This window comes from Atractosteus spatula, chromosome 20 (genome assembly GCF_055471065.1).
Source record: "Atractosteus spatula isolate fAtrSpa1 chromosome 20, fAtrSpa1.hap1, whole genome shotgun sequence".
In the NCBI taxonomy this organism is placed as follows: Eukaryota; Metazoa; Chordata; class Actinopteri; order Semionotiformes; family Lepisosteidae; genus Atractosteus; species Atractosteus spatula.
The window spans coordinates 16,079,970-16,107,739 of NC_142725.1; the positions used below are offsets into that span (position 1 = coordinate 16,079,970).

The 27,770-nt window shown below is 40.6% G+C and overlaps 1 protein-coding gene across 1 annotated transcript in view; it reads right to left on the minus strand.

Annotated features, from left to right (window-relative positions):
- casz1 (castor zinc finger 1) overlaps nucleotides 1-27,770 on the minus strand; it is a 239,029-nt gene that overhangs the window by 109,636 nt on the left and 101,623 nt on the right. Inside the window, exon 3 of the mRNA XM_088938209.1 lies at nucleotides 12,206-12,258. The gene's annotated coding sequence lies outside the window, so the exon portion shown is untranslated. The remainder of the gene's footprint in view (nucleotides 1-12,205; nucleotides 12,259-27,770) is intronic.

Below are 27,770 nucleotides of genomic sequence, written 5' to 3' on the forward strand. Positions count from 1 at the left end.
TTCAGATTCTATTGATTTGTTTCAAAATTTTGGTTAGCAAAAGCGTTCAGTTCATTTAATCTCCCAAAGGTACCACTTATCTTCTGCAGAACTAGCGCAGCATGTGAAGCAATTTTCCTCGTAAAAATATGTCAGTACATAAATTCTTTCAAATGCACAGCTTTTAGAATAGTACATTACAAATATTTATGCCGTTTTACACTGTACTCCACTTTTATTTCAGACGTCCACTTTCCAAATTGACCTAAAACTCTTAACATTTTTCCATCAGCTTTTTTCCTCTTGTCTTTTAATCATAATATTTTTAACGTTTCTCCCCGGATGCAGACGTTCATAATGCAATATGCCTAATTGTGAGCCCTCGCAATCTGGATTTTAAAAGGCAAACAGAAAAAAGGCACCTTTCTGAAGGCTCTTTCCATAATCGTTTTAGACAGATAGCTTTTTCCCATCGCAGATGAGCAAATATTTGTAAACCAGCTATCTAATGGAAAATTATAGTGAAATTATAGTGAAATTCATGACGGAGAAATCCGATTACCGTTAATTTTATTATGCCATCTTAGCCCACACAGCATATTTTTGTACAGTTTTTTCCATAAATACCTATGCCAGGGGTCTCTGTAATCAAATAAAATTGAAATTCATCTTCCCATTAAATTCAATTAGCTGCAATTTCTAAAGCCTATCAAAGATTTTAATTACTAAATTATAAAATTCTCCTAAGCTAAATCGGAAAAAAAAAAAGAAAAAACGCACATCCTCGCATCAGAATAACAAAAACCAGGAAAGGAAATTGTTTATCAAAAAAGATATCAACTAGAAAATACAATTAAAAACCACAGGCCTTCTTTCAGCGTTCCAGTCTACAGTCAGTCTGGAATATGGAAACTCCTGAGCTTTGGGAAATTACTTTGTTAGAGCACACCAGGTCTCTCGATGAGTACTCTGCAAGCCACTGTGCTCTAATTGACTAATTGACACCTTCGTTTCCTCTGGTGTCCAAAGACACCCATAAATATCGCAATGGAAGGGACTCAGGCAAGGAGTGCACCTGCAGCACAGGTGTAGAGCAGAGACTCTCGCTCTTCCACAGGGCTGAGGGAGCGAGCTGGACGCTGATTATGTGCATGATAATTAAATGGAGACGGATAACATATTGACTTAGCGGAGGGCTTAAGAAAGCCTGTCCTCAAGACTTCAAATCCCAAATACTCGGTAATGCTGACAGTCGCACAACTGGAGTCCCAGGATAAAGAGAATCATCAGGCCTTTCTTTTAGCTGCGCTGAAGCCCCAGACGCACTGAAACATAAACTAAAAGCTGCAATTTGGTTATAATTAGGGGGGGTTGCAAGTTGCAATTCATCTGAACAACGCAAACAAAACCCTTGTGTATGCCAAGTCACATATTTTAAACCAATGTGCTGCAGGACGGTGCTATTGTGCATCAGACTCACACACGCTTCGACCCAGGAGGTACAGATTTTAGCTGCAAAGTGAAAAAAACCCGTAATTACGTTTTTTTTTTAAATCTTCTGCTCTGTTTTTTTTTTGTAGGACGGCGGTGTTTCTGCCGCTACGGGTTGCATCAAACACCCAGAGCCACTGAGGCCGTGACAATGGAACAGCGCTCAGGTCACACAGTAGGCCCAGTTCCCACCCGCCCCCTGGCCTGGGCCAATAGACCACTGAAACAACAGCGCAGCATTCTCCTGACGCTACAAAGCACGGCTGAAAGGACACCTGCTGCTATTGTTCACTTAAGGCTCTTTAACTCTTCACACTGTTTGTTTAAAGGATACAGACACTGGATTCCATGATGACGAATTAGACAAATATTGCTTTCATCTGTTTTCAGATGAAACATCTTACAACAGCTAAAAAAGCACAAAATAAAAAAAGTCAATTTCGAGGGCCGTGCAGTGCCGTGCAGTGCAGTGCAGTGCCTGGTGGAACTGGCTGAGTAAATATTGCTAAACTGAAACTTTAATCTGCTTTTTCCATACACAAGCTGGCTGGGTATTAAAGATAATCTTTTTTGTGTGTCATATGGCGGGAGATATGGATGGAGCTAATTTTTAGAGACAAATCTGATATTTGTCAACTGGTTCAAAAAACCTGGGGATTTTCTCCTAATCCTCCAGCGGATGTGAAGGCGCGTTAACAAGGAAATGCAGATGGCGCTTGGCACACAGGAAGTGCCCGGGCCAGCGCTGCCTCCATACGGACAGACACGTGGTGACCTCACCCCTCACGCTGGAGCCAGGCCACAACGAGGGATTTGCTGGGCTTCTTACGTCTTATTGCAGATATAGTCTCTAACATTTAGTCTTCTGCTCAAAATCTTGTTTTTACTATGAAGCACCTTCTCCTACTGTAGGAGTAACATTATACATATTGTAATAAAAACTTACGTAATTTTGGTATCTGTTTTGAAATGACGCACGAGTCTTTCCTTTTAACACCTTGAAGGGCACTTCATTTGTTCTTACACTGAAGAACCCTTTTTTCTTAAAAACCCACAGCAGTCTTGACAGCCTGTCTTACACTGTCTTAACACTTCTTCGGATGTATTCCTCTAGTGTTGCTCCTGCTCACTGATATTCCACGATGGCAAACTCTGCCCATAAAAAGACACAAGGCGCTCTTCCACACCGAGAACAACGACGAACCGGGCTTTTCCTCCAGGGGTTCAACGAGGTAAAGAGTAGTAAAACACAGTGAAATGGGACACGTTTGAAATTGCAGCATGGTAAATGCATTGGAACACTGCGGAAAAGTCCATGCAAATTTACTGTGGTAAACTGCCATACGTGCCAGAAAATTATTCAAGAATCACAAATGGCATGCTTGCTCAAGGCCTCTCGAAAAAATTAAAACAAATTTTCCCTGTCGAATGGAGTATAACAATGCAAATTTTCTTATTGTTCAGATTAGCTTAAATTTTGAAAGGGTAAACTGCATGGGGCATCTTAAAAAATTCAGCATGGGTGCACTGTAATATAGGAACATCAGCAACAATACTGTGCGGATCACAGCACTGCTCCTTAGCTAATAGGATATACACTCTATGCAGAAGCTGTGAAACAAGAACCACGGAAATTCCTGACATCAAGTGTCATATTCCAAAGAAAAGGAGCTTTAAAAATACTTTAAAGGGCACAGTTAACATGGCAGCTCTCCCAATAAAAATACAGCTTTTTAAAGAGGTAATATACTTCTCTCCCCGCAGGCTACAGACTTCCTTCTAAACCAACTATTAGATATGGAACGTGACTGGAACAGACAGTGAGGGACACAGTGGATTAGTGTCAGTGAGGAGAGAACAGGCCTTTACTGCTCACCGAGAAGGTACAAATCTCAGCTGGAACAATTCACCAGTAATTCAGAAAGGGCACTGATATTGCCTATTTCTTATTGATCGTAATAGGACCAAAAGATTGTGTAGATGAGGATGAGAATCAAGAGAAGATGGGAGGATCTTCTCAAGCAGAAATGAGAAACACTGTCTTAAAACTTAATTGTAAAAAGTACTGTACTTGTATCTATTCTTTACATAAATAAACAACACACAGTAAAACATACCAATGACGCATGTTCCCAGTAACAATAAGGAGAATTATGATTCTTGTGTTCTAAAAATAAGTTTAAAAAGGTGTTTAATGGATTCCAAGCAGATGACAGAACCTAGATTTAGAGGCACCTACTGCATACAAACACATTAATACATGCATTGGACGTACACAAAACAGGACATCTGTCCATGCTCTTGTAATCATAACCAGAAACAATTTCAGCAGCAGTAGCCTGGGCCTCGACAATTTTTTTTTAATTCTGCTACCGCTACCATGTTACTCAAGTCAAGCTGCAAAGGAACGAGAAAAGATTCATTCCACTCTGGAAAGCAGAAAGAAGAAACACCACCTTTTGGGTCCCGAGCCACCTTCAGGTGACAGGTGCGTTTCGTGCAGTCTGGGTTATTTCATATCATTTCCATTATCTCTCTGTTTTTTGGCTTGGAACAGTAAATGTCCCATGGATCAGGGTAGGGGGATCTGAGGAGGAGAGAGATACCTAGAGCACGTCTTAGCACAACACATTGGGTGGCCATGACAAAGAGTAAAACCCCACCCGGCCCTCCTCTAAGGACAGAGGGGGGTAAAATGTCAAGCCCTGGGGATTTACTGTACCTCTGCCACAGATCCGCCCTCAATCCACAGGACAGGGAGCAGGTGACAGACATGTGACAGACATGGGGGGAGGTGCAGGTGCGGCGGGGGGCGGTTTTCGATGGAATTGTTGAAAATAGCAGCAGTAACTAGATTAGATCAATAGAGGACTTTTCTATATTTGTCTTTGAAAAGGACAGAGAGAAACAGGAGAAATAATGAGAACAAGAAGGGATTCCTCTGACACAGTACAGCCACTCTCTGCCACTTTCTTTAAAATAAATAATTTTCCAGTGGTGTTGCCAGCACCTGCGCTATTTAATTACTCTGTGTCTTCCATTCAGTCCTGTATATGAATTTTGATTTTCTATCATCATTATAACTTTAAAAAATTGCAGTTTTTACACACTACCGGTTTTTGCAGCCCACTACGGAGGAACAGCTGGTTAGAACTGAGGGAGGAAATCCAATACACTCTGTCAGCTGTTCAAATAAACTTCTAGTTCTGACCACTCCAGATCTACTGAAGAAACTCGAATCCCAGCAGAGACCAGTTTAAAGGCAGTCTGGGAGAGGCTGCGGCCTTCAAAATCAACATACTGGACCGTGGTCGAATGTAACAAACCCCGCACCGTGCTGCTCATCGGAGGATGAGATATTCATGTGGAAACAGCCTGTCATCCAGCGTGTAGTGCTTTAATGAACTGGGCTGCTCTAACGTAAAAACATGAGAACATAAGAAACATTCCGAACGAGAGAAGGCCCTTCAGCCCATCTATCTCGTTCGGTAATTAGTAATTAATTGATCACAAGACCTCATGCAGCTGTTTCCTGAAAGGAGACAGGGAGGGCATCAGCCTCAACAACAAGGCTGGGTAAGCTGTCCCATGCACCCACCACGCTTTGTGTAAGAAAAGCGCCCCTTGTCCTCAGTTAGAGAAGCACTTCCATGTCGTTTCCACTTGGGCCCCCTGATTTGTTTTTCACTCTTCACCATGAATGAATGAAAGTTCCCTAAGCCTGCCTAGACCCTTATCAATATCAGAGGCCTCAGGAACCACGCAATCTGGCTGTTATTAACCCGCAACCCATCCTTCTATAGAAAGGCGTCACAGTTTCGGGTAATGTGCTTTCAATTTCTTTCATAAGGGCGTCACCCATTTATATTTTTATCGTTTAATGCTGTTTCTGTTATGTAAAAAAGCACAGTGTCTGGCTTTCTGATCTTCTCATCTCCACCTCCTGATGAACTGCACACGTTGAGGTTCAGCAGCAGGGGTGTTTGATGCAATCCCCTGATATCAATGTCAATGCTCCACCTTACACTAGATTCGATTTTCTTTTTTAATTTTCTATGTGAACTACATGTTTTGGATGCGCAAGGGGTGTGCTAACCTTGAGGGCATGTTACACTTTGCACAGCACTTTTCTGAGTTTTCTCCATTGACCTTGACCTGTCCTACTGACCTGTGCCTCTTCTCTCACATGCAAAAAAACCAACAGCAGAAAGATATTGCTGGAAAAGGGGAGGTTGCAGACTTTCATTAATCCACATCATTTAAAGTGCAAATTCTTTTTTTTTTAGTAGTTTTTTCTTGGAGGTCTAACCAAAACAACTCTTCAAATAACCAACCTAAGCTTCACATAACAGTTACTGTGTCACCCTGTTTAAAATAATTATTGATCAACAACTGTGTCTGTCTGCACATAAGGGCCCCTTTCAATTGATTTTTTTCCTAGCTGAAAAAATATAATAGAGTTGCCATGAATTAAAGGGTGTTTTGCTTCAATTCATCTAAGCGACCTGACAATAAATTTTTTGTTGCCACGGAAACATGATAACACAGCTTTCTGCCTGTTGCACAACAATCAATTAATTTAATGCTTTTGTGCTGATGTTTACTGTTCTATTTAGGCCTGAAAAGTCAGTTTCTTTTTCCCCGCAGTTTTCAGTGTTTTGTTTAATAAATCCTGAAATACAAAAGAGGCTGTTGGAAAAGCCAGGTGGCCATGTCTGGGACAGTTCCATATAAGGAAGGGACCCCTTTGTACGATTCAGAAATTCAGCTAAAACTGTGTCAACAACTCTTGTTCAACAGCAAATAGATGGAACGTTTCTGTTAAAAGGACGGTTGTTTTATATCACTGATGAAGATCAGAAACAAAACTGTTACTTCAGTTCTCGTTCTCTTTTTCCAGAACAGCAGCTTTTTTATCTCAACAAAAGCCTTTGTAGTTAAATGATTATTAAAATTCTGCAGGTATTACACCAAGAAGCATTAAAAACACACTAAATTAGTCCTGGAACCAATATCATTTTTTGTATTTTTAATTTCTCTCAGTACACTCATTTCTAATATCTTATTAATGGTTTGGTACGGTTATTTTTACAGCTTATTTTTTTATACATCCAGGCCTCTTATAAATATATATATATACTGTATATTTAAAAACCTCTAAACATCCCCTCATGCTTATGATCAACATGTCCCAAATATGTTAGAGGGGGGTAATGAAAGCCTGCAGAAAGAGTCTGGACACAGAACAAAGAGGAGTGTTTAAAATATTTCACAAGCTGCTGTGAACACTCTTATTACATGAGAAGCAAAACGACTTCGCTCTCCACTCAACCACAGAAGGCAAATGGAAAGTGGGTAAAGGAGATTAAATTGTGTTCCTCAGTGACACTACAGTGGGAGATCTCAGGTGAGTGATGTCTGAAACCACCAAGCAGGTTTGTCAGTCAGTGGCGAACAATGTCAGTTTCCAGAAACCAGATAAGTACAGACGCAATTGACCGAAAATGCAGGGGTACTGTTTTTCGGTTTTACTTGTTTTTTGTCGGCCTACAGATTCTGCATTCACGGGATAGTGCAAATACTTCTTTACTGGGGATGAACTGTCATTAAAAATAAAACTGTTTAAATGCAGCCTGACTTTAAGACAAAATTCTTTATCACATTCAATATACTGTATTTTTAAAGCAGTAAGAGGTATGATTCAGTAAGAGGACGAAGGGTTTAACGTTGGAGTCCTTTGCTAATTACAATTACAACTTCCCCCCAATTAAGTAATCAGTGCCAAACTCAATAACAACAACCAGTAACTAACTGACAAATTTAACATAAAGAAATAATGTCAGAGTGCGGATAATTCCATTTCTGATCAAGACCAACACTGCTAACTCTAATACAACAGCAGAGGGATATGATGATAATGCATGTTACTCCCAACCAGAAAATACTGTACTTTATCAAGTTTATTATCATAGAACACAAACTCAGAAACTGGCTTCCCCCAAACACATTTTTCCCCAAAGTACTTAAAGCCGTGTGTATTTGCAGTCCACCTTCAAAAAAAAAGCTTTGAATCTGCTGAGTTTTGGAAGTAAAGAAAAGGCTTCAATAAACTGGAAAGCATCCCAAACCTTAGCAGTCCAAAGGAGCCTTTTGATTGGAAATAATAAGACATTCCATCTTTCAAAGATGTACTTTTCCTAAAGAATTGTTGATTGCAGTGTGTCCATTACTTGGAAGGATTATGATAATATTCCACATTGTGCCCTGCGTGATGCACTGGAAATTCAATACTCAAAAGGTTAATGCAATCAATTAGGATGACAAAGGAGTAAAGTAAAACCGTCCTGCTTGCTGAAAAAAGAAGCAAGGGGAAGAGAGGAGAGGAAGGTATTGAAAGCTTGAATGGACCAGGAAAGAAAAAAGAAGCCACTCAGAAACACACCATCCATCCTTAGAGATACTGTGAAAATCCAGACGAAAGCAATGCAAAACGCTAAATGGTTCTTTAATGGTGAATTGTTCCGTTCACCACTTAACAACCCTGGAAATAATATATCGGCCACTAACACACAATCATTACTTTCCTTTGATGGTAAACAGATACATTACGAAGAAGAAAAATGACTCAGCCCCATAGGGTCTGCTCACAGATTTATTTCCCTTAAAAAAGTTTGCAGTCCTTTTCTGAGACAATGCCTGAATTTCTCCTTTTTTTCTCTTTTGTTGCAAAAGACTGCATATCAATAATCGGAACGGGTGGTGAAATTATAAATATTACACTTTCTGTTTGTGAAAGTGACAAGTGCATTTATTATTTTAGGGAGACGCGTCGAGATGAAGTCTCATCATTTGAGATGAATGGATAAAGTTGGATCGCTCTATCGAGCTCCTGAACTTCTAATCCATATTAACTTTTCAAACCACAGATCAGACTGCAAACAGAGACAATATGCTAATTAACTTTCAGCAATCCCTGATGAAAATAAAATTGCAAAACCTGAGAGGAAATGTTTTCATATTGACTCATATCTGGAACGCCTGTTTTTTTTTACCCCGGTTTCTGCATGAAATTGCGCAAGAAAAAAACTCCTAAAATGTCCCTCAATATGCTGCAGACAGGAGGAATCACCCATGTCTGATAGAGATCTCATCTTGGCTGGGCTCAGCCTGAACTAATGCTGTTCTGATGCATCAAATTAAAGGGAATACACCCCCTTTTCCACTTGAGAAGCCATACAAGAGATTCTAACACAGACAGCAACGGTACTTAACACAAGACAGCAGCCCTTTATAGCTAAGGCCTTATTTGATATCTGTTCCTTTTGTTAAAAAGGGGATAAGGGACGCAGGTCAGAGTAAGAAGCTATCAGTGCAGGTCCAAACAGCACTTGCTGAAAATATCTAACTACTGAAATGCAATTTTAGTTTTCAGAGTAACCATCTCACAGCATTTAAAGGCGGTTCTTTCTAATTGGTTTTATCATTGGTGATTACTCAACCGCTATTGGGTTTTTGAACTATGGATCCCCGGTTTGCCTTTGATGTTACGCTTAAAGAAAAAAAGATTCACTATTTTTTTTCTTTGAAATGAGGCTTGCAGTACTTATTAAACAATTATTTGAATTTCAGGTTACCGAAAGCCTGCTCAAGCTTGCATTGTGAAATAAAAGACTGCAGACAAAGGAGTTTGGAGTACTACAGGTCACCGCATTTCAAAACCTTCCATTAATTAAAAAATAGTAAAAAGGTGGAAACATTGCATAAGAGCGATTCCTTGGTTTTAAACCACTGGGATGTACCTCACTTATTCCACTGGGTGTGCATTCTTGACTGAAGAAATGGCTGGGGGGGAAGGAGCTTTTTCTCTAATGTAGGGATGTTCTTACAGGAAGGAAAGGAACTCAACTTCTGCCCCATTAGGAGGAGAAGAGCAGAAAGACAAAACGAACGCCTCTTCGAGCCGCACGTAACCAAGACTCTACAACATGACAGTAAGAATTTCACTTTTTTCATCCCTGGGACACAAGCGCAACTGCTTTAATTTGACCTACATCGCGTTTTTCTGTTTTTGCATTTTCAGGGCCATCGACCACGTCTGAGAAACAATGGTGGAAATGGGCTTTGAAGTTTTCCTGAATAAAGGCCTGGGGGGGGCAACAGAAAAGCTGCCCTCACAGCTGGACGGCCGAAAGTCAAAGGAAAAACAAATACTTCGGAGAAGAGGGGGACACGCTGCTCGGGAATGAGGATCCTATGGAGTTCAGCCACTGGGAGGAGGGCGTTCATTTTTGTTGCAGGAATGATGGATGGATTCTGAAGAAAGTCTATTCACATGGAGATGTTACATCATAAATATTTACACAGCGAGGCTGTTTCCATGTTGCTCTTACTTGTTTTTGACACAGTGGAGAAACTGACAATGGCCACCCCCAAAAAAAAAAATTTTAAAGAGAGGAAAGACCAACAAAGATAATTCAAACCTGTTGGGGAGACAAAAAATACAGTTGTCCTCTCCTCCTTTGGCCCTCTTTTGTGAAGCCCTGCACCCCAGTATAAAAACGTGCCCTAGTGTTTTTTTCTTTATTGAACAAAGGTTTCCCTTAAACCTGCCAGAACACTACTTTCATGAAAGACACACAAATTTAGTTTTTCACATCAACTGTAGTCTCCAGTACTGGAGGCACTGAAAGCTGCTATATATTGTCTCCAGCTGGACTGGTAGCTGGACTGTACTGGTTTTGCTAAAACTTTGCAAATGCAACACGAATACCAAAACTTTTCACTGCAGTTAAGTTTTTACACTTTCAGCCGGCGCTAACCTGTGCACGCGCAGGTTACTGATAGTCGACCCTACAGTCCAGAATACAGCGTAGGAGGGCAGATATGGTCTGCACAACCAGACCGCAACCAGATCTGTTCTCACGGTCAATTTGATTATCTACAAAACTGACTGATCACTTTGCTGTGGTTCAGTAACAAATGATAAAGTCTACATTAACTTCAGACCTAGCAAGCCCAGATTTTATTTTTTCAAGGAAATATATATATCAGATTCTGATCTTTGGGATTTACATATTTGCTCAGTGGTAGAGGTTTACCACAGACTCAACGAGAATGTTTTTCCTCCCCATATTTTATTCCCCTTAACATGTATTTTGTTTTTAAAGCTTGGCTACACTTTTCAACGACTGCTAAGACAGAACTCCAGTCCAGATCTGAAACAAAATCTTGTGATTACTCCCAAAAAATTATAGCATGTCTGCTCTCCAAACATACTATTATCCAAGTCATTACATTTTAGGCTGATCTGACAGAAAAGGGAAAGAAGGAGCTGTGTATTGTGTTGTTTTAAATCAGCAATACAACATTCTTCGCTCCAAGCATAATTAAAAGACTCAGACTCCCTAAGGAAGGCAAGAACCAATGACAACAAATTCAGCAGTTTAATTCTCATCCCACTGTTTTGGAGGGAAGCAGTTCTGGGAGACTTTCTCTCCGAGTTTAGGGATCCTTGTGGAATGAGGAATGCATGCAGGCACCGTGCAAAGCCAGATGAGTTTCTTTCTGATTAGCTGAATTAAATCTATCAAAACCCAATTAAAGGAACTACACTCCAGCTACTAGGGATGAAGCAAATGGAGAATTGGGTTCTAATTCAAGAGGGGTCTGAGCTAGCATGCCTGTTCCCCGTTCAAAGACACACTGGGGCTGGAAGTCTTCTGGTTTCATTCAGATGACAGCATTTAATTCACTGAGCTTCCTCACTCTACAGCTTTCTCCCCTGTTTCTCCCCCCTGTTAGCAGCAGCGAATCACTAAGGCATTGGGGAAAGAGCTGTATTTTTTTGTTCTGAACACTTGAAAAGCCTAGGTCACTCCTCGGACCAGTTTTGAACCAAACAAAAAACTGTCCGTCTACTTCTCGATCTGTCAATCAATCGTTAGTAGCTCTGAGTGACTGACCTCTTTATCAGTTCAAAAGCATGTGCCTCTCAATATGTCCATATACTGGTATACTGCATTTCCGTATTGCACATTCATTCATTTTCCTTAAAATACTTATTTTGATGAGTCCTGTGTGTACCCATTTTAGTTTACATTAACAGATATCGATACAGGATTGGGATGAACTCTGTCTCCATTGTTTCATGGCACAGCTGCCCCGAGGTGACATGAAGAGAGCTCAGTGCTGCTTCATTCTTTATGACATGATACAGCATACAGCATCACTCTCTGTTCCCAGATTGTTAGTGACTTGGAGGCCACAGGCGAAGTCAGTGCATTTGCCCTAATTACAAATATATACTCCAGCACTGCATTCTGACAGTGCTATATTTCTTTACGGTAGCACTTTTAATTGAAATCCTTAGAAACTGATCGAGAGAAACATACTATGACAGCTCCTGATTTTTTTTTTCTTTACAACTGCAAAAGCTCACATATCGGAAATGCCATTAGCATAAGACACATGAGATAGTTCGAAAGTGCAGACCCACCAAATATAACTGGAAGTCTCTGCAAGTCCAGGAACCCTTTCCACATTTCTTTTTTCGTGTTACATATCATTTCATCTTGAACAGCCTGGATACAAGACTTTTGCAATTCTAATAAAGTCAGTGGATATTTTTTTGACAACTTGAGGTGCACTGACGCCAAGGGATTAAGAGAGACACTTTTTTGTGTTGCTGATTTCCATATGGAAATCGTTAATTAAACAGTCAGTGCATTAGTCCTACCTCTGTCTCTTTTTTGAGGGAGCAAATCACCCTTTACTGGAAATTACTTCATCCTGTAAGAAAAAGGAAAGAGAACAATAGAAATCAGTAAATTCATGAACTGTGTATGCACAACATGCATGTAGTAAATACAGTATACATATTATGTACAGACTCGTTTACCGACAGCCTCTGCACTTAAATCTTGTGCCACTGTCTCAAATAATCCGACCCCCACTCAGGAATAAACTAACCTCAATATATTACTGAAGACAGTGGGATTAGAGAGTAACTGTACCTCAACCTGACAGGTGAAAGTCACCTGCTACCCCCCTCGCAGTCCCCTCAGCGAGCGTCTCCCCTCAGCAAGGACAGCAGGTGTAGCATTGGGTTAACCAGTTTTCTGAATATTTCAGCCCAGCTTAGCAATGATGCAAGGTGAATAATGCCAATTTACTTAGAATCAGTAATCCTACAATCTGATTGAAGGGAGGATTTTATGAGCCAATATGACCTTGGAGATCTTTGTATTAAAGCTCTGGATGCCTTTTTTGTAAGTCACGGTGCTGCACGCGTATTCAGAAGGGCAGTAAAATTAAGCCAGCTGTAACCCCTTCCTCTTCCTGCTTGTCCATCCCAGTCACTCCTGTGCCTTTAACACGAGAGACCGAGCTGCTCTTCTCTTTCACAAGCAAACACTCAGAGCACGGCTACCTCAACACACGTCTTTCTAAAAATGAAATGCTTTTTCAAGCAAAGTTTAACAGCAAATACTACTTTCACAAAATGAAAATCAAGAAAACATACAGGTATATAATATTCTATCTATTACCCTGTGGCACAGCAGATTTTGGCTCTCAATGATTAAAACCTTGTGTAACCCAGATTTCAGCCTGAAAGGTGTGCCTTTTACCTAGTGAAATACATTTTCCTGTGGCTGTTTCAGCGTGATGACGACTCAGCCTCTGGATGCTGCACAAGACGGTCTGACTCTTTTACTTTTTCGTTAATTCTCGGATTCTCTCCGGAGGGGTGAGGAACGAGCACGGGCTGTTTTTTTCCCCCTGATTGAGGGGCGGGGGTTTGATTTCTCTTCTGACATTTCAAAGCTCACCATCCCCAGCGCTTGCTTCTCCTTTAAAATAAGAGGTGGAGGTGGTGGTGGTGGGGGGGGGGGGGGAGGCAGCTACTGCCACCCCACACCTTTAAATTGCCCAAGTGACAGCAGCTGAGTTTGCACAGCTGTTTGTAAAGTTTGGTAACCTTGAGAGAGCACAAGTAACCAAAAAAGTATTAATAATTCTAACCTGATCTTCCTACTTATTTTATATCTCCCCTCAGCAACCTAACTTCTACTCAGAAACAGTGCAGTTATTAATTCATGAGGCACTAATTAGTTCTTTGTTTAATTTTGTGTTAAACAGACTGACCGGAATGATAACGACTCGCGCTGTAGCGCTCCGGTCCCACGCCGCCCCCGTTTTTACAACAAGGGAACAGCGTGCGACTAGCATGATGAACCCAATTCCCTTCTAAGTTGCACTTCATTAAGTCAAAATGTGACAAGGAGCTTAGAGGAAGAACTCACAGATTCAATCGCACATAACAATGTGGGCAAAGTAAGTTTGGATGTGGGAGCCGTAAATTCCAGCATGCATGTTGCTAATTTTCTATTTTTAACCCTTGGGGGCTTTTCTTTCATTTTCCTTTAATTGTTTTTTGTTTCAGGCTGCAGTATCCTCTCTTTAAATTACAGCCCCTATCAATCCCCCTGATCAAACCGTGTGCGCGCCAAATAAAAAAAAAAAAGGAACTTTTTCTCTGTGATACCTCAGCCTGTGTAAACACACACATAATGAAACTCTACAATAATAGGAAAGAAACCCTACAATAACGAGATCGGCCCTTAAACAATCTTGCACGGTGTGTTCCGAGAACAGGTGAGACTGAAAGCGCATTACAGCCGTGTACGTCACAGGCAGGAGAAATAAACAGCAAGAAGTCTACACACCCATGTGAATACACAAAATGGAAAAAAAATAAAATAAAATATTGGCTTTCTTACTTGAGAAACCTGCTAAACAGCACCAAAGCGTATAAAAACGCCTGCAAAACACAGGAATGTGTAAAGGTGTTGCTATTGTCCCATATTTGAAATAGTTTAGAAACAATAAGTGTACAAGCAGATTTATGGGAACAGTGCAGGGCATATTTGAAACATTTCTGCCTGGCATACCTTTGGCAGGCAGTTGTATCGCTGGTAGTCAGAATCCTTCATTGTCATGGTATCTTGAGTTGGCAAATATTCTGCCATTATACACTGAACAAATCTGTTTGGTAGCAGCAGTTCAAAAACATATCTTATATAGTACATTTAATAATAATAATAAATCGATAGAACCAGGTGTTCTATCATCATTTACACTCATCTAAAGACAAGTCAGAGTGCAATTTAATATCCAACGACTACATTTCCTGATAAAAAAAAAAAATTAAAGTGAAAATAAAACCAGTCTTCAAATGAAACAAATAAAAAAAAAAGGAATCACGAAATAAACAATTACCGCAAACACGTAAAGGTGTACAGAGGGAACGTAAACCAGCAAGACTGGTACGTTAGAATTGATTATTTTTGTTAAAAAAAAATCATTTCCAGCTTCCTTCTCGGGGCTGGGGATGACATCGCCTGGACTGTTTTGCATTCACTGGTGCTGATAAACAAACAAGGCTGTGAAAGTTCCATAAAGAAAGCGCAGTACTATGGCAGGCAGGTCAGTAATTAGAAACTATGTTTGCACAGTAATAATTTTAATATATTCATCAGGAAAAAAAACACATGCCTTGCATGATAATTCACTATCAAGGAATACCCCCAAGCTTGCTCCTAACCTTTGCAAAAAATGACAAGAGGAGTGCAGAAAAACAGGTTTCTGTTTTCTTCCAAACCAAAAAATTTATGTACTAGACATCTTGACAGTCTACAGATATTGAAGAAGGAACTGTGAATGATCGGTTTGCATCACAGTCTTGAAAAATACATTTTCAAAAATGAAGTTCCCAATTAAAGATTTTAAAATTGTAAAAGACTTTTACATCAAAGGATGTTCCAATTGGGGTAAACAGCCCAGAAAGGTTTAAGCTTTTCCTGACCCTCAGTGCATGCAGATTTAGGGGCTGATATACAGTATTACATGAACCTGTGCTGGTGTACAGAACACATTAAAACTTTACTGACTAAGACTTCTCTTTGGTCAATAAAACACAAAAATAAAATTTTCCATTACGGATGTCGAAAGTCAATGATGAAAGCACTGCGTGGTTTGCTGGTGTGTGCTGGAGTGGTGCTATGGAAATTTTTGCAAATCGTTTAAGGAAGCCCTGGCACACAAAATACCTGCCCCATCAAGATTTGTTTTTCAAAAAACGAGAGAAAGACACCTCACTGTCTTAAACACACTCACAGACCGCACACTCTGAGGCAGGTATGAAACAAACCCCATTGTCTCTAAAAAAGACCATGTACAAGCACCTCAGACTGGTCTTAATATAATTTTATGCAGAAGCCCCTTTTAACAAAGTAATGTTAAACTAATGTGGTAAGCCCTGACCACACCTTATGCAAAACCTTGCATTCGTTAAACTTTTCTTTGTATCAGCAAACACGTCCAAATTCATTTACATGCCTTTATGTGATTCTCCAGATACGCATTTTTATTTACTTGTTATGTGCTTTAAATAAGCTTCTAAACAGCACTGTGGCACCAACAGTGCATGTCACCAGATTACTCCACTCTGTTCACAAAAGCAAGCAAGGACCAACACCATGTTACATAAAAAAATGAACTTCAAAAACATAGTCCCCTCTGTGAGAATGAAGCTCCAGCCAGTCTACTGATTTCACCTGCCCGGTACATTGTGGTGCACAAAGAAAACACAAAACAAACCCTCTAGTTTACTTGCCACACACCCAATTAAAACCCTCATTAATTATATGAATCTGAAGCAATACTATCAGAGTCCTTAAGACGAACGCCTTTTCCTACCGTGCCTTTTCAGTCAAGTGCTATGTGTCCTCTCCGAGTAACTTTTCGAATGGGGAAAGGGACAATGAAAAATTGAACATTTATTAAATACCACTGATTATGCATGTTTTGACAGAAGCTAGCAGGCCCTCTTTTTGGCTGTCAATTCTGCAGCCTATTCTCCTCTGCCTGTAAGAGAAGACAGCAAGGGTCTAGAGGGCAGCTGCCTTCTGAGCCAAATGCATCCCTCCTGCTCTAATTTTTGTTGTCCCCCTCTTTGAAATTTTGGGCCCACGCAGGAGCTAAGAATGGCTGGAGATGTGCAACAAGTGGCGGCGCCATGGAAACCGAGGTTTTCCCGAAAAAATATTCCTTTTTATCCCTTTTGAGGACCTGTCACCATGCTAAGCAAGCATCACACGACCCGGGGCCTAGCCGTGACAAAGCCTATTTTCTGCCTCATACTTGATTGATTAAAAAACTTTTTAGGAAAACCATGTTAAAGGACAAAAAAATGACACAGGGAAGAGAGGGCCCAGGGCAAGCCCCGACCAGACAGTTTCCCTGGTAATACCATGGGGAAAGGAAAGGGGGAGAGCAGGAGAAAAAAGCAGCACAATAATCTCCTAAAAGAAGGGTCAGCCCGAGCATGAAACTTGACAACAATAGCGATTAAGATGATTATAAAATAGCTAGTGACTGGGGAGGCCGGCTACAGATAGGAAGACATTCAGCAGTTCACATGTTCTCTTTTTTCTTTTCAAAGGGGACACTGCTATTTCCCCTCTTTTTCTCCCTTTCTGCTTTATCGGGCTCCTTTAATACAGCTGCTGACCTTGGTACATGACGGTGTAAAATTAAAAACAGGAGCTAGTCAGTGGCACCAACCCCTTAAGTCAAAACAGCTGTGTCGAAGAAACGATTATCCTTATCTATAAGAGTTACATATCCTAAAGGCTCCGATTTCCATACCCTTCTTTCGCTCAGGACATGACCATCAGATCATCACGACGACACCTTCAATCCGTCTATTTGGGGGAAATCTGCATTTTTCAAACATTTTTAAAAGCACCGGCATTTGTACAGGTTCTGCCACACACATCTGGACAAGACCTGGCACGTTAAAATCTGAAAAAACAAGTCTTGGAGTTCCTCTCCTCGTGTTGCTCTATGGTAAGGCTCAGGGGTAAATATGCCAATCAGCACCGATAATCTGCACACGGCTACTGGGAATGAATGTTTAATTATTTTGTGTCGGGAAGAGTACAGGCAGCAAATCCCCATTCCAGTTCCTTATAAAATGGGCCCAAGTGCAACAGGCTCGCTGTTTCACTTGTCTCACTGACCAGACAAGCCATTTCATAACCAGTACACTTGCTGCAGCCAAGCAAATCTTTCTGAGAGAGAAATAAACCCTGAGTTTAGGGAAACACTGACGGACATCAAGTTGATTTGCAAGGAAAGACAGATGGATGCACAGACAGAGAGGTGGGTATATGAATGTTTTTTCTTAACTTCAGATCACAAATTCTCTGGGATTCTAGCTGAATGTGAAATGTGTGTTGCTGCACAAAGAGGCTCCCTGCCTTCCCTAACTTTCAATTTCCCTGGTAAACATGGAGAAAATTAAAAGGTACCTTATTGTTTTAGAATGTTTTAATTAAACATGTGCCTGTATGCCGTCTCTAAATTAGAGAACGCCAAAAAAAAACAACACAAGAAGGAACAGGATCAAGAAACCTGAATTTGTTTCCTGGTTATCTTCGAGGGAAATATCAGGTTTGGGGTTTAAGCTGTTTTATTTTATGATATAAAAAGTTCAATTTAGTTTTTCTGTCACATCTGCAACTAAATAGGATATATTTACAGAGGGGGCAGAGGACTGTGGAGCGTTATTATAGTACATGAAAAATTAGTATTCCAGATCTGGTGATTCTTTGCACAAAAAGACCCTTCAAATCCCTCCGGTAGAAATGTCAGAAGGAAAATGACGAAAATCTGCTTCTTGACAGGGAGTCATTTATATTTTAGCTTCGTTCCATTATCTTAACGAATCCATCATCAGCAGATGCAATATTAACAGCAGAAAATCAACTCATTAGATCCAGGGGGATTTAATCAAGATTGCAATCATGTATGCGGTTCCTGGAGAGTTTGATTTTTTTTTTCTTTTTGGTCCTTTCCACATAATTGGCGCATCTCAGATCTTAATAAATTATTCTCAGTCTCAGATTGATGCCTTTTTTTCTCCCTCTCACACCAAGCACTCACTCGCTCCGACTAAAATATTTACCATAAACATTATTATGTCATGGGCACACAGTTTAAAATGGCCTTTAGCTAGCTTAGAGAAGTAATTGGCTTCTCTATTTCTCTCTCGTTTCCTCGTTAATTGCCAAATGATATTGCTAACAGTTTCCTGAGGAGGAAAAATGTGTTCTTTGGACAAGCTAGGGTTTTAGCCTGGCTTTCTGAACTGTATTGATTGGGATGTTATAGGCAGTTTGTTGCATTTGATCTCCCCAAACAAGCTCAGCTATCAGTGTACAAAGTCTCAGCATTTGATCTGTGAAATAGCCCATTACACGTTCAACAATGGCCATACAATAGCCTAGCTCTTCTTTATTGTAATAAAACAATCATGAGGCTAGTAGGTTTTTATTTATTTTATTTATTTATTGTCCCAACAATGACCAGCCCTCGTAGTTATATTAACTTACAACAGCAGGCCAATAAAGTGAATATAAATTTAACACATTCTCACTTCACTGCAATTTTCAGAAAATGAAAAAAATAAGATTTTCAGTTCTTCCTTTTAAAAAATGACTAGATCTGTCACAGAACTCAATCAAGTCAAACAATCACTTCAAAGCCTGTGTCAGCCGAACGCTAGATCAGTTCCTTGGGTTTAAGCTACAAAATATCTTTCCAGTTACTTTTTTAAATTATTGTTTGACTGACATATATTCAAAGGTCAAAAGGTAGGATCCCAACCACCTCATTTTGTTTGAGACGTTTTTGAGCAGTTTCCCTTTCTGCAGGTCAGTTTCTGAACTGGTTTCTACACGTGCAAATGTGCCCCTCCTGCCAGGAGTGATCCTGTGTGGCCTGTGGCACTACTTGCCTTACATCACCGACTCCAGCGCCCAGTAAAGGTCTGGCAAATTGGTTGGAATATCTACATTACTGCTACTGTATACTAAACTGTGTCATTTCAAGATACCCGTTCTACTTTTTCAACCTGCACCTTGTCAAAAATGTATTAAATACAGTATATTAATAAGCATTTTATGCATTTTAAAAGTGAACCTTGTCAAAAAGTTATTAAGTATATTAATAAGCATTTTACACATTTTTAAAGTTCCTTTCAAATTTGTGTGTATATTTCACTCTATGCTTCCATATTCTTAGGTTACTCCTCTCCAACATGTCAGATTGGGGGTTGTTCCATAATAAGGGCACTTTTATTATTATGTTGTGATTAATTTTATGAATATATCTAGAAATAAAGCTGTTTCTAAAAAGCATGAATTGGAATACTGTCACTACACTGTGTGTATGAGGAAACCTCTGTGGTGCCTCAGGGGCACAAGCACTGAGAACACAGACTGACTGACCACCTGAACACCTTGCTCTTAAGTGGACACTGCCACCTACTTTGTAAGAACCAGCTAAACAAAAACACGAGTGTGACGAGCTCAGTGCCACCCCCACTAGGTTTTGAACATGGCTACACAGAGGCACATCTGGCTTCAGATCCACTCTACACCACTCTCCAGACAGAGGATAATTCCCCTATGCTAAACGGCCAGGCCTCACGGCACAGTTGTAACAAGACTCAGTGCCTGGTGAACTCTGCCATGCAAGCTTAATATAAAGTAGTTGGAAACTACTTTATATTAAAAACTGGACAGAGGTGTCAATCTTGACTTTTTGACCAACCTATTATGTTCAACTGTAGCATTTATTTATTTTTGAGGATGTTTTGATGTATAATTAAATAAAGATCCTTCATCTGTGAATTCTGGGTTATTTTTTCAATGACACTTAACACTATGTTTTTTTTAATATGTGCAAAAAGCATAAGACAATGTCCCAGAAAAGGATGCTTTCAGTTTAAATAAAGCAGTAACATAGGTGGAACAGCTCTAAAAAGGGGCGAGATGCATTCTCACACATTGAACACTGAATAAAAAAAGGAAATCAAAGTGTAGCAAAAGGAATTGAAAAGCTGAATTTCTGCTTGTGCTCCAGTGCAATTAGAATATATTAGCATTTTTATGTCTCTAAAGTTGTAGAGCTTTTCAAACTGTAATGAGTCAATGTGCACTTACATGTACACATATGAAAATCAATGCATTCTCAGAATTCCTAACCTTCCAGCTGATAACAACAACCTCTGTTCTCAGAGCACTTGTAACCTTGGAAGAGTGCTGTATATTTACTGATAGTTTACAGTGAGCACTAAACTCAAGTAAATCATCTTTTCAGCATTGAACAACTGGGGATCATCAAGATTCTGATTAGAATGAGGGCTAAATGTCCAGGATTGCAAAGATCCACCTCAGCCTTTATCCCAAACGTAGGTCATGCCATCTAGCAGAGAATTAAAGCATACTGGAATGGTTCAGGGATGCTCAGGCATCTCGAGCACTGCCGTTTGCTTGCTGATATTTCTTCAGCAAGATGTAGTTGCAAGTGGTTCGCAAACACACCCCGCCCAAAGAACAACAATGTTCATGACCCTTCCCCAGGATCCCAAACTACAAACTGCAGCCATGCCAGCAGATCAGCTCCCTGGTTAATCGGACACTGTGCCGCCTCGCAGGAGGGGAGTCCCTCTGTAGAGGCTTCACACAAGAGTGTAATACACTATACTGCTCTCACACTGAGCACAGCCAGCCAGTCTCCCTTTCATGCTTTTCAGGCAGTTTCATACAAAAAACAGGAGAACCACTCTATTGCAGTCTGGCCGTGAAGCACAGACCCACAATAACTTGAATTTGCGTGGTTGCTTCTTAGCGGAATTAAACTGAGAAAGGAGCAGAAGCTATAACAATGATGGCAGTTCTAATCTGTCATTCTGTTTGAGGTCATTGCTGTGTATGCACACACACAAGAACATATTGAGTGAGGACAGGCAGACCTACCAAACCACATTTGCTGCAAACTGAGCCTCAGAAATGTCTCTGGCGGGTCCCTCTTCCCTTGTCACCTACTTCACTTCCTGCACTGACAGGATTAACTCCCAACATGTTCTACAAGCTCCAAAAGTGTAAAAACTGTGGAAGAGCCCTTTAATCTGCCTTTGTAACAAAGCCTTTTGTACAAGCCCTATCCTGACCTTGTCACTCCGAGTTACACTTCCTGTCTATCCTACAATATAAAGCCTTCACTGCCCTTTTTTTGCTCTCTCTCTCTGTGAGTGTAACAGCAGCAAATGCTGAACTAATCCCTGTCTCTGAGATTTCCAATTGTAAATCTGGGCCCTCAGTAAACCAATCTCTGAGTTTTTTATCTTGATTTATTAGATTATCAGACCTGCTAGGCCCCTGCCTGATTCCATGCTACACCTACTAATCCTAATCGGAGTAGACATGTATTAGCCTGGTTAAATGGGAGCTAAACTGCAACTGCGTCCAACTCTCACAGCAAGGACAGCTACAGGCTTGTCAACTCTGCAGTTTGATATTGTGGCTTTTTCCCCAAAAAACTAAAACTTCAATCATCAAATTAAATACTAGTGCACAACACCCCCCCCACACACATCTACCCAAGGATCTTCCAGTCACCCCTAATTTTCTCACATGTACTCCCCCCGTCAGGCAAGAAAGGTCTATTCTCTTTGCTCAGGAATGATTAGTAATGCAACATAAATAAAAGTCCCATTGGCGCTAATTCTTGCATTGGCTAATTTAATCCCTTTTTTAAAAAAAAATTAATATAATCTGCAGGTATTATTGTGGCAAAATTAATAATATACTCTAGGAAATCACAGCCTGTACACAGAGAAAGACACAGAACAGGGGGTACAATACCAAAGTCCTGAGTAAATGACCAAATTGCTCTACACATAAACAAGTTTGTGTTACAGAATTATACATAGTTTCATAGTCTATATATACACACACGTTCTACCTATAGCATCTGAATTAGCAAAAAGGAGCTGGAATAAAGCCATATGACATATGAGGACATACCCCAGTAACATTTAAGAAGCGACACCTTCTGGGCTAAGGGGGCTGGCAGCTGTTGTGCTAGTGTAACAAGAACAGCAGCAAGGAAAAATGAACAGGGTGGCGTAAGGCAGCGCTTATATCTGGATCTTGCGCCGAGTCTTTACAGAATTCCATCTCTGTCAATTGGGAATAAAGTGCCAAATTCCCCCCAAAAAGTGGAGAAAATAACCCAAAACTGATCCAGGATACAACAAAATGTAAGCTTTGATTTTAAATCAAATCTCACCAACCCGACAATCTACAGATTTTTGACCACGTGGCAGAAAGTCAAATCATATCAGAGTTTAATGGCTAAAGCCCAGAGGTCAGCAGAAAAAAGCTTCAAAGAACTTTAGGAAAAACCTCCAAGGACATTATCAATTTTAAGAACATGCAACAAATGCTAGGTAATATCAAAATAAAACATTGCAATCCCTCCTCCTAATGCCTGTAGAATAGTGTGCAGCCTTTGCCCTGGGCTGTCAGTGAAGGTGACAGAGTAATAAAAAGTGGCACTCTCTCTGACCGAGGTTCGAACCCCCGGAGCTGGCTGGGAGCGACGCGACAGCAGTGCCTGCTCCCTGAGCGCGTCTGCGTGCTCCTGAAAACGAGACACGAGCGAAGGATTTCAACAGGCTTCCCAGTGCTGTGCCTCTGAGTGTCCGCCCTGCTCCCTGCTCTCTGTGCCCCGGCTGCATTCAGCACTTGTATCTCTGCGGCTGTCTGGTTCCGCACTGATGCCTCCTTCTAAAGTTGCATGTTTGCAGGAAAATAAAAAAAGGAGGTATTAAAACTTGATGAAGCTCTTAAAAGAAAATGCTGTCCGTTTTCCAACTGTCCTTACAGACTGGTCTGAAAATGCACCCTCCCCCCAGCTAAATGCCATGTTTACAACTCAGAATACACTTGCTAACGGATATTTATTTCCAAAACAATCTCTTGGCAGGATCCCGATCCAAAGCATATCCCTTTCCCTGGCTTCTGGAATTTTTTTTGGAGTGAGAAATATTTCACTGGCCTATCGGTTTACTTGTATCATGCCTTTCATATGCAGGAAATCTCCCCATGTAGGGACATTATGGATTCCCTCATGGCTACGGCCCTTTCAAAATCCACATCCAGTAAATATAAACTGCAGCTCTGCCAGCGTTTTCCAAGAGCGCAGCCCGCACAGCACAGGATATACTAAAACACACAGAAAAGGGGACAAAGACTGGCAGGGCCTCTTCTTTCTCTTCGATTTTTCAGGTTGAGAAAAACAAAATTCCACCTTGTGACCTAAAATCTCTGATAACTGGGTTTGTGGATTGAAATGTTTCAAGTCGGCATGCTATAAGTAAACAGAAAAAAAGACAATAACTGTGCATCATTCCTCTAACCTGGGAAATTTGTGTGTCTCTTTCAGAGCTCTGGTACTATCACACAGTAAATAAATCTCAAGGTAGCCGAAGTGCTACAAAAAGAGAGAGATAATACCCTCTCCTAAACCAGCACGGTTTTAAATATTCCATTTAGGGTAACTTGAGATTGCAATAATAACAGCCTTGGTATTATACCTTGTGAACTATTTTAGCCTTTAAGAAAGAGGCTATAAATCTTACCAACTATACAAGAGGAGGTTTTGGTAAGACACTGTGGTTACAATTCAATACCTTACCTCATGGTACACAGATGTAGTTAACGTGGCTGCGATTCCAAATTAACCTTGAGAAAGCAATTCACAAAGCAAAACATTTCTTATATGTGTATATGCACATGCCTTCTTGATGAAAACTTCACCAGTGAACTCAAAGATGCTGAACGGTTCTACTTCTTTGGTGCAGCTTATTTCCATCGCCTTTGCCGTTATGATGGCAGTGTTCTTGACTTCCAGGCGCATGCAGTACTGTAGGTAAGGCACTGCACTGGCTGTTCTGGGTAAGCTCCCTCCAGCCGCGAGCTCGTGTCCAAGGGCCCTTCAGTCCTCAGTAATAGCCACTTAAACAGCGCACTGCCATGAGCCAGGACTGAAGCAATAATGCAACAAGAGTGCATCTCTCCAGTTAGGTTTTTATCTCATCAATAGCTCCCCGAGATGCTAATAACACAACGTTTAAGCCTGAATTAAGGCTGGTTATGCAAATACAACTACCTGCAAACAACATGGTAGCCAGAGGGCAAATTAGTCATGTTTTCACCTGAACACTGGCAGGCCCCAGATGCTGCAGAATGCACCACTGCCATCATTTCCAAATTTACAGTGAAAAAGATCCAAAGGTCTCGAATATGGGTGCTTCGCAGGTCTTTAGGATTAATAAGACAATCTAGTACTATTGCATTAATAGGCTTGATGGGCCAAATGACCTTCTCATGTTTTGTAACCTTTCTTGTCTTCTTATGGTTTTGAATCCTGAATCTTGAATCCTGGGCTTAACGAGCACAAGCACGTCAAGCAGTGCTTTTAACACCAGCAGCAGATCTTTTACACTCCAAATGTTGATAATTTGGGAAATCAGGGCTATCTAGGAACGGAAATCAGCAGTTCTTCTTCACGAAGTCAGGTGTACAGTAGTTAATTTTATGATAAAACAAGGGAAAGCAGAACAATTCAGAGAGAAAAAAGGACTTAAAACAGAAAAAGGAAAAAGAAGACATCAACTCCTAATTTGGAAAGATAACAAAAACAATAGCACAAGCATCTGGTTAATACCATAAAAGGTAAGAGGAGGTTAAAAGGAGTCAATGGAGGCTAAAGAGACAGCAGGTCTGCTGCTGACAGAAAGAGTGGCGCGGGACCTCAGTTCAGGCCTTCTGGAAACCACATCAAACAGGCCATGGAGCGCAGCCAAGGCCCAGCACAACCAACTGCTCCAGGGAGAGCCGCGGCGGAGCTTCAGGCGAGAGGAAACACAGAGCCCAGCCAGCACCGGAGACCCGGGCCCGGGCTGGGCCGAGTGGCGCTCCCACACTCCCGACCGGGCCGGGGGCTGCCAGGTGCGAACAGCTGTTGAGATCCCCCTCGCCATCCCCAACGCATGTACTACAGCGCACCCCACCTCACCCTTTGACAAGACATCCAAGCAGGCATGGCCTGCCCTGTCCCACTCAGATGCTTTTTTTACTTCCTCCTTTTATTTAAGATAAACCTCATTTTAATGCAGGGCTATCAAAACTCAACACCCAGGAGCGAACCGTGAAATCAAAGCAGAGGGTCACTGGGGAGCTGTCTTGTTTTGTTGCATGATAGAAGCATACTGTACCTAGTGGCTGACAAATGGAAGGGTGTATACAGCACAAGAAATAAAAAAGCTACAAAATATTACAGGAGATTAAAAAAGCATAAAAGGAAATCAATCCTCTCTAAAAGCTAGCTCTTTCTCCTCATCTTTCACGGCATTCTGGAACAATACTAGAACTGCACACAAGGATACAGTATATTATAGTATAGGATAATACAGGCCTGAAACTTGTCAACCAGGAAATACATTTACAAACAGAAAAACTAGTTTTATTTGTATACTACAATACTATGCCATATACAATAATGACATATTTGGTGAGCCCAGAGCTGTAACTTTCCTCAGCTCTATTAAACACATGCATGCTGTAGTTCTAAGTAGCAGCCTTCCTCAGTCCTGGCGGGATTAACCACCCAGAACACTTACTGTTCCAGTCAATCAGGTGCTGCAATCAATCCACGAATAAAAGCAGCACTTTCTAGACTATCAGAAAATAAGCCACTTGTGTTAAAGGACCACCTGACTTAGTCCAGTTACACTGTGTTCTATATTTGTGTCTGAGTAATCTAGCCAGGCGGCAATCTTTTCCACTTTCTTGCAAATTTATCACTAGACTGAAAGGCTGGTGCCAGATCCTAAGTGCCTCACCCCTTTAAATTAAACAGTGGCATTTCTGATAAAGTCACTAAATTCCTTATCTTGCTGTTCAGCAGAGCATTTAAAGGCAGAGTGTTCACTTTTGCCAAATGAAGGTATAGATGATCTTTATTTTCTGATTCAGAAGAAAAAAAACTCGGTAAGAAAGTTAGAAGAGTAACTGTACAAAAGTTACTGTCTTTGCTGCTGCTTGTTAATGTACTGTATAAAAGCAACATCACATTGTTCTCTAGAAGACAGGAATGTAAATACTGAGTACTGCTGCGGACTGCACCAATCTCCCGCCTGTTGCATCAGATGAAGGATATCATTCTGATTATTCTCGCAGCAGTTATTGCCGATACACTGCCAATTCCTTTAAAAATAAACTGTGCCTGGTCTACTGCTGTGCCTTGCAGGACATACTTAATTGTCATTGAATGACAGCAGTCTAAAGACTTAACACATCCTGTGATCAATTCTAACATCAGGCTGTGCCTCAGTGGCTGACTTTCCATTGTAGTGATGAAAATTGTAATGTTAGCTTTTTCAATGACATTGCAATGAAATGCTATATAGCTTTATCTACACCACTATATGAAATATGATCAGCTGTAGCTTTGTATGTTAGCCTTTCAGTGCTGTTCACAAAAGCCAATTTCCAAATAGCAACCGCTTGTTGTTTTGACTGCACAGTTCTTAGGAGGTAACCAACAGATATCAGATCAGTATTGCAATGTACAAAGAAACCCAAATTTTAACCATCTTGTGTTTTGGAAGCAACTAATACATAAGGAAACCTAAAGAGCATTTTTGAACAGAAGTCCCTTTGCAGAACAATTTTATCTCACAAAAAGGGCGCAAGTGATCTGATAAGACCTCTTTTTAAAGACGCAGGCTGAAGATGTGCACAGCAGTTAGGATTCTGGATTCGTAAGGAAAAGATTGTGGTTAAAATTCCCAACGATTCTGAGACAATTTAATGCTGGTGACCAAATAAACTCTTGAGTCACAGAAGAAAACCTATGAATGAAATAAGCTTAAGTGTGTTGATTCTAATTTACATTATTACATTACATAAATTAGCATCTGGTGTTTTCTATGGTTTAAACCATTAATAACTGTTATATATTGAAAGATAAACCTGTTTTTTCTTCTAAGAGGATGTTAAATGTATTAGTGCTGAACTGGAAAAACCCCTTTCCAATAAAAATTTATTGTCTTTTTGATAAAAGGTGGCCTGGGATCTTAGAGCTGGCTTTATATTTTACAAACAAAAGCCTACCACTCTTGGACATACTGTAAAGCAAACACTGTACTCTCCCACAAAGAAAGCCTTTTGCTGAAAAACACCTCTCTCAAAGTGAAACTAATCAAGACTGCAGTGATCTGAAAATGTGAATGGGGAGAAAAACGCTGAAACAGCAATACAGAAACAGACTTTTTTTCACTGCATTTGATATTATTTAAGCTTGAATCTTAAAATATTTTT